We start from the raw sequence: 10,800 nt of genomic DNA, 5'->3' as shown, positions 1-10,800 counted from the left end.
ACGCAATCCAATTTCACTGCTACGCGGATGACACCCAGCTCTATTTTTCCACCAAACCCACTTCCACTCTCCCCCCCACTGCCCTTTCCGACTGCTTACTGGAAATCAAATCCTGGTTCTCATCCAACTTCTTAAAACTCAACAGTGATAAAACCGAGTTTCTCCTAGTTGGCTCCAAGTCCACTCTGGCTAAAACTGACAAATTCTTCCTCACTATCGATTATTGCAACTCCATCCTCTCTGGTCTTCCTCAGAAATCCCTACGTAAGCTCCAACAGGTCCAAAACTCAGCCGCCCGTATCATCACCAGAACTCCTTTCATTAATCATATCACTCCGGTTCTCCAACAACTCCATTGGCTCCCCGTTAAGCACCGCATAGACTTAAAAGTGTTGCTCCTCACCTTCAAGGCCCTTCACACTCTTGCACCTCCATATCTCTCTGAGCTCCTTCACATCTACACTCCCTCTCGTACTCTCCGATCCTCCTCTGCCTTCCAACTCTCTGTACCTTCTGCCCGCCTGATCACCATGGGGTCACGAGCCTTCAGCCACTCTGCCCCCCCGTCTCTGGAACTCTCTCCCACAAGACATCCGCAATATGGACTCACTCCCAACCTTCAAATCCAGCCTGAAAACACACCTTTTTAAACTGGCGTATTCCATTTCTTAATCTCTGCTAAACTGATTGTTGTTTTTAAGTCTCTGTTTTTTAAGTATTTTTTAAGTCTTGTATTACTGTGTGCTCTTCTTTGTTGCTTGTTTTTAATTATGCTCTGTAAGGTGTCCTTGAGAGCTTTGAAAGGCGCCCATAAATAAAATGCATTATTATTATTATAACTGTTAAACAGATTGTTGAGGGCACCCAGGAGCAACTTGCTGAGCAGTTCCAAACACTCCTGAGCAAGTTCAATAAGCATTCTTTTAATATTAGGCAACAGTATGCCTACTACCGTGAGCTAAGGAAGAGCATGGCCACTGATGAATGCCTAATTCACGTAGATGTTTCTGAGAACTTTACCTGCAAGTACAGTTCGGAAATCCAAGCAGTGCACTTTGGATCATCCCACCAGCAGGCAACACTGCATACAGGGGTTCTTTATGTAGGTGGCATCCAAGAACCAACCTGTTTCACCACAATATCCCCATCAAAACACAAAAGCCCAGCAGCTATATGGGAGCATCTAAACCCTGTACTGGATCATGTGCAGGCAACATACCCAGATGTTTCTGTGGTACACTTTTTTAGTGATGGTCCTTGTACCCAGTACAAGCAGAAGGGCAATTTTTTTCTTTTTAGCACTGAGCTGAGGAAAAGAGGCCTTAATGCAGGGACTTGGAATTTCTTTGAGGCCAGCCATGGTAAGGGAGCACCAGATGGTGTTGGCGCAGCCTTGAAGAGGACTGCTGACATGCTAATAAGCCATGGTCAGGTCATCAAAGATGCACGTGAGCTCTTCAATGCCCTTTTGGAGACCAATACATCAATTAAGTTGTTTTTTGTCAACAGTGAAACAGTTGAACAGGCACTTGAGAGGATGCCATCAAACCTAACAGCAGTCCCAGGAACCATGCGAATCCATCAGCTGGTAACTCTCGCTCCAGGAGAGATAGTATCTCGTGATGTCAGCTGTATGTGCTCTACCCAAAAGCAGTTACACTGTGAATGTTGGAATACACAGCATTTCAGCTTTCTCAAGAAGGTGCCAGTGGCAGTGTCACAGAGGCCAATGCAAATCCAATGGGAAGACACAGAGGTGCTTGGGCAATGGTGTGTGCTCACGTACGATAAGGATTTGTATCCAGGAATAATCCTAGCCGTGGATGAAACACAAGTTCAAGTCAAATGCATGCATCGTGTCGGACCAAACAGGTTATTTTGGCCTGTTCGTGAGGATGTGCTGTGGTATATGTTTGATGATGTGCTTGAGCTCATCCCACCCCCTAAGCCTGTGACATCACGACACATGGAAATTCAGAAAGAAGTGTGGGCCAGGCTTTCTGATTAAAGGATGAAGCAACACGTCACAAACAAATATTCAGAGTTCAACGTTATGTACTGAATATTAGTAGCCAAATTAGCAATCGAAATTAGTTACATTTTCCCATTATACATTTTATTAGGAATTGTTGTTACTGCTGACCATATGGACTGATTCATTCCATTCATGTTTTTGATGGATTTGTGCTTGATGTTTTTTAAATGTGATTTTAAATACTTCATGTTGTATCAAATGTTTTGATAGTTCAGCTGTAATTCAATTGCATTTCCATTTAATTGAATGCATAATCATTAATTGCTCAGCTAAATAAATCCATACCATATTGAAAAATGTGTTGTCCTTTGTTATCATATTCAACCCTGTTATTTAATAGGTTTGTATTAATATTTTAGTGATATGAACTTAAGATTCTAAGACTTAAGATTTGAAGGCCGATGTTGGATAAAGTTCTAATGATCCCCTTTTGCAGCCAAATGGTCTACTAATGGTCTAGAACAAATCTACTTAACATAGGTGATCCTAAACAAGGGACTTCTGATGATTAAAGGGAAATGGAAACACTTTTCAAACTGCTTTCCATGCGACAATATTACCATTAGGAAATGTATTTATCTAGTCTATTTCCAATGTAAACGATCGAGATACGCGAATTTACTTTTTGAAATACGTGCCTAATGACCATGGGCGCTTCCATTGCTCCGGGACTTTTCCAGTGACGTCACTGATTGGGTGCGGCTTCCTGGGCCAAAGCTCAATAACAAACAACATGGCGTGCAATGCACCAGTAGTTTACATTACAAGAAAACGGTCGTCGTCAGGAGTTTATTGTATTGCCCCAGGCTGCACAAATGGATTTTATACAAAGAAGGAAGAAGTACATTTCCATAGGCTGCCACTAAAGGATGAGAAGCTGCTCAAAGTCCAGTCTGGATGCCTGGATCAATACAAAACATTGGATTTGAAGCCAGGATCTGTACCCACAATATTCGATTTCTCAACGTATGCAGTCGGGAACACCGACCGTCCCAGCACGTCGGCCGCGCAAGACAATGACAGTGTCAACAAACGTGAAGTTCGAGCCACCAAACGAGTTGCTTCAGCTGCCGAGAGAGAGGTAAATATTGCAGCACTACCAGATTACTAGCTCACACATGTATTTACTGACACAGTGTGACCTTATTAATTAACGCAATCGCGTCCAAACTAAATGGTAGCTATTATTATGACGCACAATAGAGAATTGGGGGTGTTCTATAGCTCAACTAATTAAACTGGCATACACACGCTCATCTGTCGAAAACAGCCCTAAAAAGGCTAGTATTGCTATTGATGGATGGTATTGCAGGACCCAGAGCGCACGGAGCACAGAGCGGACAGCAGATAACGGAATTGCAGTTGTATTGCTTATAGATTATCAGAACATTTCAAAGGGGACACAGCCCCATTGTATATTAACCTATGGATTAACTACATCATCGTTTTTATCGTTGTAATGCCATTGAAGACCAGTTTAGACCAGACAATGAGGAAGGTAAGCCGTTAGCCTGGCGTATGTTAGTACCTAGCGCCACTTGTTTTGATGTACGTTTTTGTGGATAACCTCGCGAGTTTGTATCTTTCAGTGTTGAGAGTGGGCACCGTTAGATTCTGTGTCTCCTTGCGATTCTGTGTCTCCTTGCGATCATAAACGATGTGTTGGATGTGCGGCTAGGATAAGTAATAAGGGAGCTATCGGTGCAGTAATAGGTTAGCATTTTCGCTCGGGGCTAATTCAGAGGCTCACTGTTAGCATTGTGTTTTTTTAATTTTTTTATTCCGGATCGTATGCCACTCTATTCGACCGAATCGGTTCATAAGCATAGGCCATGGGATGCCTGGTAACTGTAGATGCTTCCACATCAATGTCATCTCCCGACGAATAGTCAAATTCATCGTTCAAAACGTCGATCTCATTGCAAAATTCCTCCATCGCTGCCATATCTGCTACGTTGTGTTGACTTTTGGTGGAGCGAAAACACAGCCAGTGACGTCACCATTTGGGACTCCCCTAATGGCGGCGGCCTGGTCCCGGAATTCCCCACCCGGCCAGCGGATAATTAATTTTCTTTTGGCGAGTAATATCATATACAATAAATATTACGATCAATATCCATTGTAAAATGAATAAACTACCGGAATATTATAACTGTAATTGGTGTTTCCTTTCCCCTTTAAGGTTCAACAAGAATTAACTTGAATATCTTTTTGAATCATATTCACACAGACTCCAAGTTGTCTGTGACGGGGTTGAACTCCAAACAACTTTTTGTAAGAAGGAAACTCCTGGTAATTATTGGGATTGTATGCCTGAGGTGGGAAAATGTGTTTTCTCAAAGGTCTAAGTAGTCCTCTACCAGATGTTATGATAAAAAATGCAATATTGTAAGGTATTTTCTTAAAAAATGCGAAGACCCAAAAGGCACCCGATTCAGAGAATCACCCAGCAGCCTATAGTTGTTAGGTTGGAGGCGGGAATCACAGCCATAGAAGCTCGGCTCCGCATCTTAGAAAGTAACTCAGCTACAGTAAAGCCCATGTTAGCCGGTGCGGACCGGCAAAAGGTAGCTAACCGTCCCCCTGCTGACATTGGAGTTGATATATGGAAACGCTAGCAACTTGGTTAGCCCAGTTAGCACTGTGTCAATGGCTTAGCAGCCCGAAAAACGTTTACCCATTTAAACAGTCGTGGTAGATACCTTGTTTGTTTTAAACATCATAAATACACCAGGTTGTGTACCCGAATCTCCAGCTGGTCCAAACAAAGTAGGAACAGCATCGTCCTTCAGTGTCCTACGCTGTACATATCCGGCAAGAATCGCTGCAATGTTTGCGAAGCTTTGGTCTGTGAAATGCCGCGCACACAGTACAATACCGGCTCGAACATCTGAAGGAACATTGTTAACAAGAAATGTCAACCACTGACTTCGTCGTGGTTCTGCCCTCGGTAAGGCATACATTGAATATTTCCCCTCACAAGACAGGAAACAGACCCTCGTTGGCATGACTGGATACAGTTTTGAACTGAACCTGAGCTTCCAACAGTATATATGCTCCCGATTAGCAGGGAGACTGTTCAGAAGGGGCATAACGCGAAACCCGCAGGTCCCCACCAACCCGTTCACGTATCTAACAGATATTCCCCACTCAGCGAGACACCCGCTGAGAAGCCAACTCTGGTTATTGGTAGCTCTATTATGAGACACGTGAATTTAGAGACCGAAGCCTCCACAGTCACATGCATTCCGGGGGCCAGAGCGGGCGACGTTGAGGCGCATCTTAAACTGCTGGCTAAAGATAAACGTAAATACAGTAGGATTGTTATTCACGTCGGTGGTAATGATGTTCGTTTACGCCAATCAGAATGCACCAAACTTAATGTAGAGTCCGTGTGTAGTTATGCTAAAACAATGTCGGACACCGTAATCTTCTCTGGTCCCCTCCCCAATCTGATCAATGATGACATGTATAGCCGCATGCCATCATTTCAGCGCTGGTTGTCTTGGTGGTGCCCAGCAAACAATGTGGGCTTCGTAACTAATTGGACAGCCTTCTGGGGAAAACCTGGTCTGATTAAGAGAGACGGCATTCATCCTACTTTGGAAGGTGCAAATCTCATTTCGGCAAAACATTTCAGGGCTTTGTGGACTTAATCCATGACAAACTGGAGTTGAGACCAGGAGGTGGAGTCACAGTCTTACACGCTCTGCGCTCTCTCCTAGGCAGTCATCCATAGGAATCCCGAACCCAATAAAATACCCAATATTAGCGGTGTGTGTGTCTGCCCAAGGACAATTTAAGGTAAAACCTAATAGAGGTGTCATACATAATAAGTTACCTAATAAAAGTAAATGTAACAACTACTACAGTGCAACAAAACAGGAAGATTAAATGTGGTCTCTTAAACATAAGATCTCTAGCATCTAAAGCAATATTGCTAAATGATTTAATATCAGATTATAATTGATATATGCTGTCTCACTGAAACTTGGTTGAGACATGAAGAATATGTCAGCATAAATGAGGCCACTCCACCCAGCCATATCAATACTCATATTGCCCGAGGCACGGGCCGAGGAGGTGGAGTTGCAGCAATCTTTGACTCAAGTTTACTTATCAATACTAAACCAAAATTAAATTATACCTCCTTTGAAAACCTCGTTTTTAGTCTTACGCATCCGACCTGGAAAACTTTGCAGACAATCTTATTTGTTACAGTGTATCGTGCACCAGGTCCTTATTCAGAATTCTTATCAGAATTCTCTGAGTTTTTATCAACTTTGGTACTTAAAACAGACAAAGTAATTATCGTAGGTGACTTTAATATTCATGTTGACGATGATAAAAATAGCCTTACTGTTGCATTTAACTCTATATTAGATTCTGTTGGTTTCTGTCAGAGTGTAAATAAACCAACCCACTGCTATAATCACACTCTCGACCTTGTTCTGATTTATGGTATTGAAATTGAGCAACTATTAGTCGAACCGCATAATCCTGCTTTATCCGACCATTTCTTAGTAACTTTTGAAGTACTATTACGAGACTACAAAGCATTAGTCAAAAGCTCATGCAGCAGAAACCTATCTGTTAGTGCTATAGCCAAATTTAAGGAAGAGATTCCACCAATACTTAACTCGATAGCATAATGCCGAAACCCACAAAATAAAGCAAAAGTCGAGACAACTTGAAAGGATATGGCGTTCCACTAAACTTGAAGAATCTCGTTTAATTTGGCATATTACTCTCAATGAATATAAGAAAGCACTGCGTAAAGCGAGAGCAGCCTACTTCTCTTCATTAATAGATGAGAATAAGAATAATGCAAGATTTCTTTTCAGCACTGTAGCCAGGCTGACAGAGAGCCACAGCTCCATTGAGCCTTCTATTCCCATAGCACTCAGTAGTAATGATTTTATGTGCTTTTTTAACGATAACATTGTTACTCTTAGAAACAAAATTAATGACCTCTTGCCTTTGACCAGTATAGTGTTATCAGGGCCGTTTCTTCCTATATGCGGACTATGCGGGGGCATAGGGCCCCCGCGGCCACTAGGGGGCCCCCAAGCTGAAAGTATTTGTTTTGGTTTTTTTGTTATTCATCCAAAAAACAAAAAAAGTTTAATTCATACACACAAAGATGAACAAAATTAGTAAAAGCGGGAGGGCTGAAGCATAGCTTGTGGAAAGTAGCCCTCCCGTGCATCATCCTAATACAGCGGCATTATTGCGTCAAAAACGTATAGAAATGAAGGAGTACAAAAAAATTAAGAAAACAGGAGAAAAAATTGAATAAAAGTTAGGGCAGGAAAACAATAAATGCATATATATATATACGAAAACTAGATAGAGGGTCATTTTCTGCACATGTCAATAGCAGTTTCAACTATCTTTTTTTGGAAATTAAAATACTATGTATAAATATATACATAGGTACACATGCACTTGGCAAATGAATAATAATAATAATAATATATGCATAATTGCAAATAAACATTGTGAACACTTATTTTCAAGTGACTTTTTTTACATTCATATGTTCACGCTGTGGTTTGGAACTGCTTTTGAATGTTATTAGGCATTTTGTTATGGAAAGTGTTGTGCATAATCAGTACTGTTTTAAGCTGTACTATCTCAACACATTTTAATAGATTGAGTTTTTTTAAATATGGGAGTTGTGTGTTCATATTTACCAACACCACAGACTATTCATAATACTTTTTTTTGGGATGTTATTATTTTTTGTAGATTTGTTGAGTACGTGTTTCCCCATATTTCGGAGCAGTATTAAAGGTAAGGGAGAAATAGACTGTTATAAAGAGTATATTTTCTTCAAGAATGTTCTTAGCATGATACAAAATACCTATTGTTTTTGACAGTTTAGTCTGTACATAATTTATATAGTGCTTCCAATTGAGTTTTTCTTCAACAAGCAGTCCTAAAAATGTACATGCACCAACTTTTTCTATCTCTGTATTGCAAATCCGTATAATGCAGTCATTTCTACTCTCAGACTTTGTATTGAATAACATGTAATTTGTTTTGGCCACATTAAGGGATAATTTATTAACTGCAAACCAGTTACATAGTATTTTTAATTCTGCATTCACAATTTTAACAATATCGCCAAGATTATGATGGGAGCAGAGAATTCAAAGTTCAGGTTCAGCCTCAATATATTTGGGTAGAATTAAAATGAGCCGTCTTTATTTGCAGACAGCCAAGCCCCCTCCTGTGAGTGTTCGGTGAAGCATTATATGCTTACAAATCCAATGGAGGATATAAACACGACTAAACTGCAATGATAGCAAAGCTGTGGCTTGGGTTTTTGGGGTAATAAAGTCCAAATCATCGTTGGGCTGACAGCTGAGAAAATGCTGCATCTCTTGCATTTATTAACATACAGTAGAGGAGCCTTATTGTTTACCTTTTTAATATCATTTTTTGTAATTTTCAATTGCTTGGTTTTCGTGAAATTAGCCTGTTTTCCTATTAAAGTGTAAAATATTGATGCATCTTCTCCACAGATCATCTTAAACCTCTGGAGTCTAAGGGTATTTTCTCGATTTTTAGATGTTTTCTTAAATCACCTTTTAAATGTATTTCTTCTAACATGGCACCCCATGTGTTACATATCAAAATGCTCAGGACAATCTCTGGTATTGCTATATATGCAAATGACTCACCTTATAGCACTGTTTGATGAGATAAGTAGCTCAAAAGCTTAAAATTTGACATCCGATTTTCGGAAAATCTTCAAAACTCTTGTGAAAACACAAATTTACTCATGTGATCAAATTGTTTTGGTGTTTTATATTTGGTTACCAAAGTCTTAGGATCACAAAAGGAGTGAAATATTTGAATTACACTGTATATAAATGTGTTATTCATGTCTAAAATGAAAAAAAATTCAATTCGAATTTTGAGTAAAATAGGTGTTTATCACTCTACTTTCACCACAGCAGGGACTGAGATACATTAGGACTGAATAATGACTTCATATTACATACTAAGGTTCATGTGATGTGTACAAATACAAATTGAGCATTCAACCTTTTTTTCAACCAACAATTTATTATAAATATGTTTTTTTCAACCAACTATTTATATAAATATAAGAAACTGGAAAATATAACTATTTACAAAATTGAACATCAGAACTTTCAACCAACTATTCATTATAAATGTCAAGACAGTGTCAAGGTCTTTGTCTGTCTTCCAAGACAGTGGGTCTGGCTGCTGTGTAGGTGGGGGTGATGGTGCATGGGCTGCTGTGTAGGTGGGGGGTACAAGTGCTATACGAGACCTCCATGAGACCTCCTTGCTGGCTGGGTTGAAGGTGATGGCTGTGGTGGAGCCTTTGTGCTGAGGTGTATCTTGACCTGGTGGCAGCCGCAGATGCAGGTGGAGGCAGCTGTAGTGATGCTGGTCTGCTGGTCCTTGGTGGTGATGGCTCTGTAGATCTTGACCTGGGGGCAGGCACAGATGGATGTTCTGGCTGCTGGATAAACGCCGCCTGTGGGCCACTAGGCCCAGACAGCTGTGAAACATGTCTGTAAAACAAATTAAAATGTAGGACAATAATTACAACTAATTTCATTGAAATAAAGTTCAAGTAAAATGTTGCTCAAGCAGCACAAATGCACACATAAAAAGAAAGTTTGGGAGGTTGGAGAAGGAGTCTCACTCGATCTCACACACACACACACACACACACACACGCACACACACACACACACACACACACACACACACACACACACACACACACACACACACACACACACACACACACACACACACACACACACACACACACACACACACAGTATAAAATCACAGACACACATATACAAAGTCTCATCTGTACAGGACGGTAAAATAATAACAGGCACACATATACATAAATCTATGACAAAGTCTCATCTCATCTGTATGATAAAATAATCGATGGCAAAAACATGTCACTGTAAATGTCTCCGTTGTGGGACGAATCAATGATTAATTTAATCATCTACACATGTAATCTCACTTTTACACACCAAAATAACATTAACACAGAGTAAACGTTGTGCATCTAGACCGGGTGACGACAATACCTATTGACGCAGCAACCACTGTAAGTTATATTCTTGTTTAATTAGACTTCTCTATTTCATTTATTCTACTCTGTATAATTGTTCTGTAGTTATTGTAGCTAAAACGGCGCTTTTGAGAGATTTTAAATCTCAGATCTGCTCACGTGAACCTGTTACACAGGTCTCAGTGGGTCACTCAACCCTGCATTACAATAGGCAGGGCCTCTCAGCTGTCGCCCATCAGCTGTAGAGAGTTAACTAATTAGAGGGGCGTGGCCCCACAGCTGTGAGAACTCAGCAATCAGGAGTCCTTTTTAGGTAGCTCTTTCCTGGAGCGTCAGCGTCAGACATTGGAGTCCTGCTGGAGTAAGACTGACAAAGACATTGGAGTCCTGTGGGCGTCACGAGGGTGGCAAAGAGGAGGCAAATCCTACTCTGATTGAGCTAAGTATCGCTGGTGTCTTATTTTCTTTTCTTTAGCTTTCTAGCCCCTCATGCTATAATCATGTGTATTTTCTCCATTCCTGTTCATGTGTCTTCTCGCAATCATCACTGGCCCCTGTGTATCTCCTAATCGCTATAACTGGCCTGCTCTCGTCTATCCCACGTGCTCCACTGACATCCAACATCTAGTTTCAGGTGGCCTGTGGAACTGCCAGTCAGCTGTTCCTAAGGCTGACTTCA

This window comes from Pseudochaenichthys georgianus, chromosome 10 (genome assembly GCF_902827115.2).
Source record: "Pseudochaenichthys georgianus chromosome 10, fPseGeo1.2, whole genome shotgun sequence".
Taxonomy (NCBI): Eukaryota; Metazoa; Chordata; class Actinopteri; order Perciformes; family Channichthyidae; genus Pseudochaenichthys; species Pseudochaenichthys georgianus.
Note: the sequence above shows the minus strand (reverse complement) of the source record.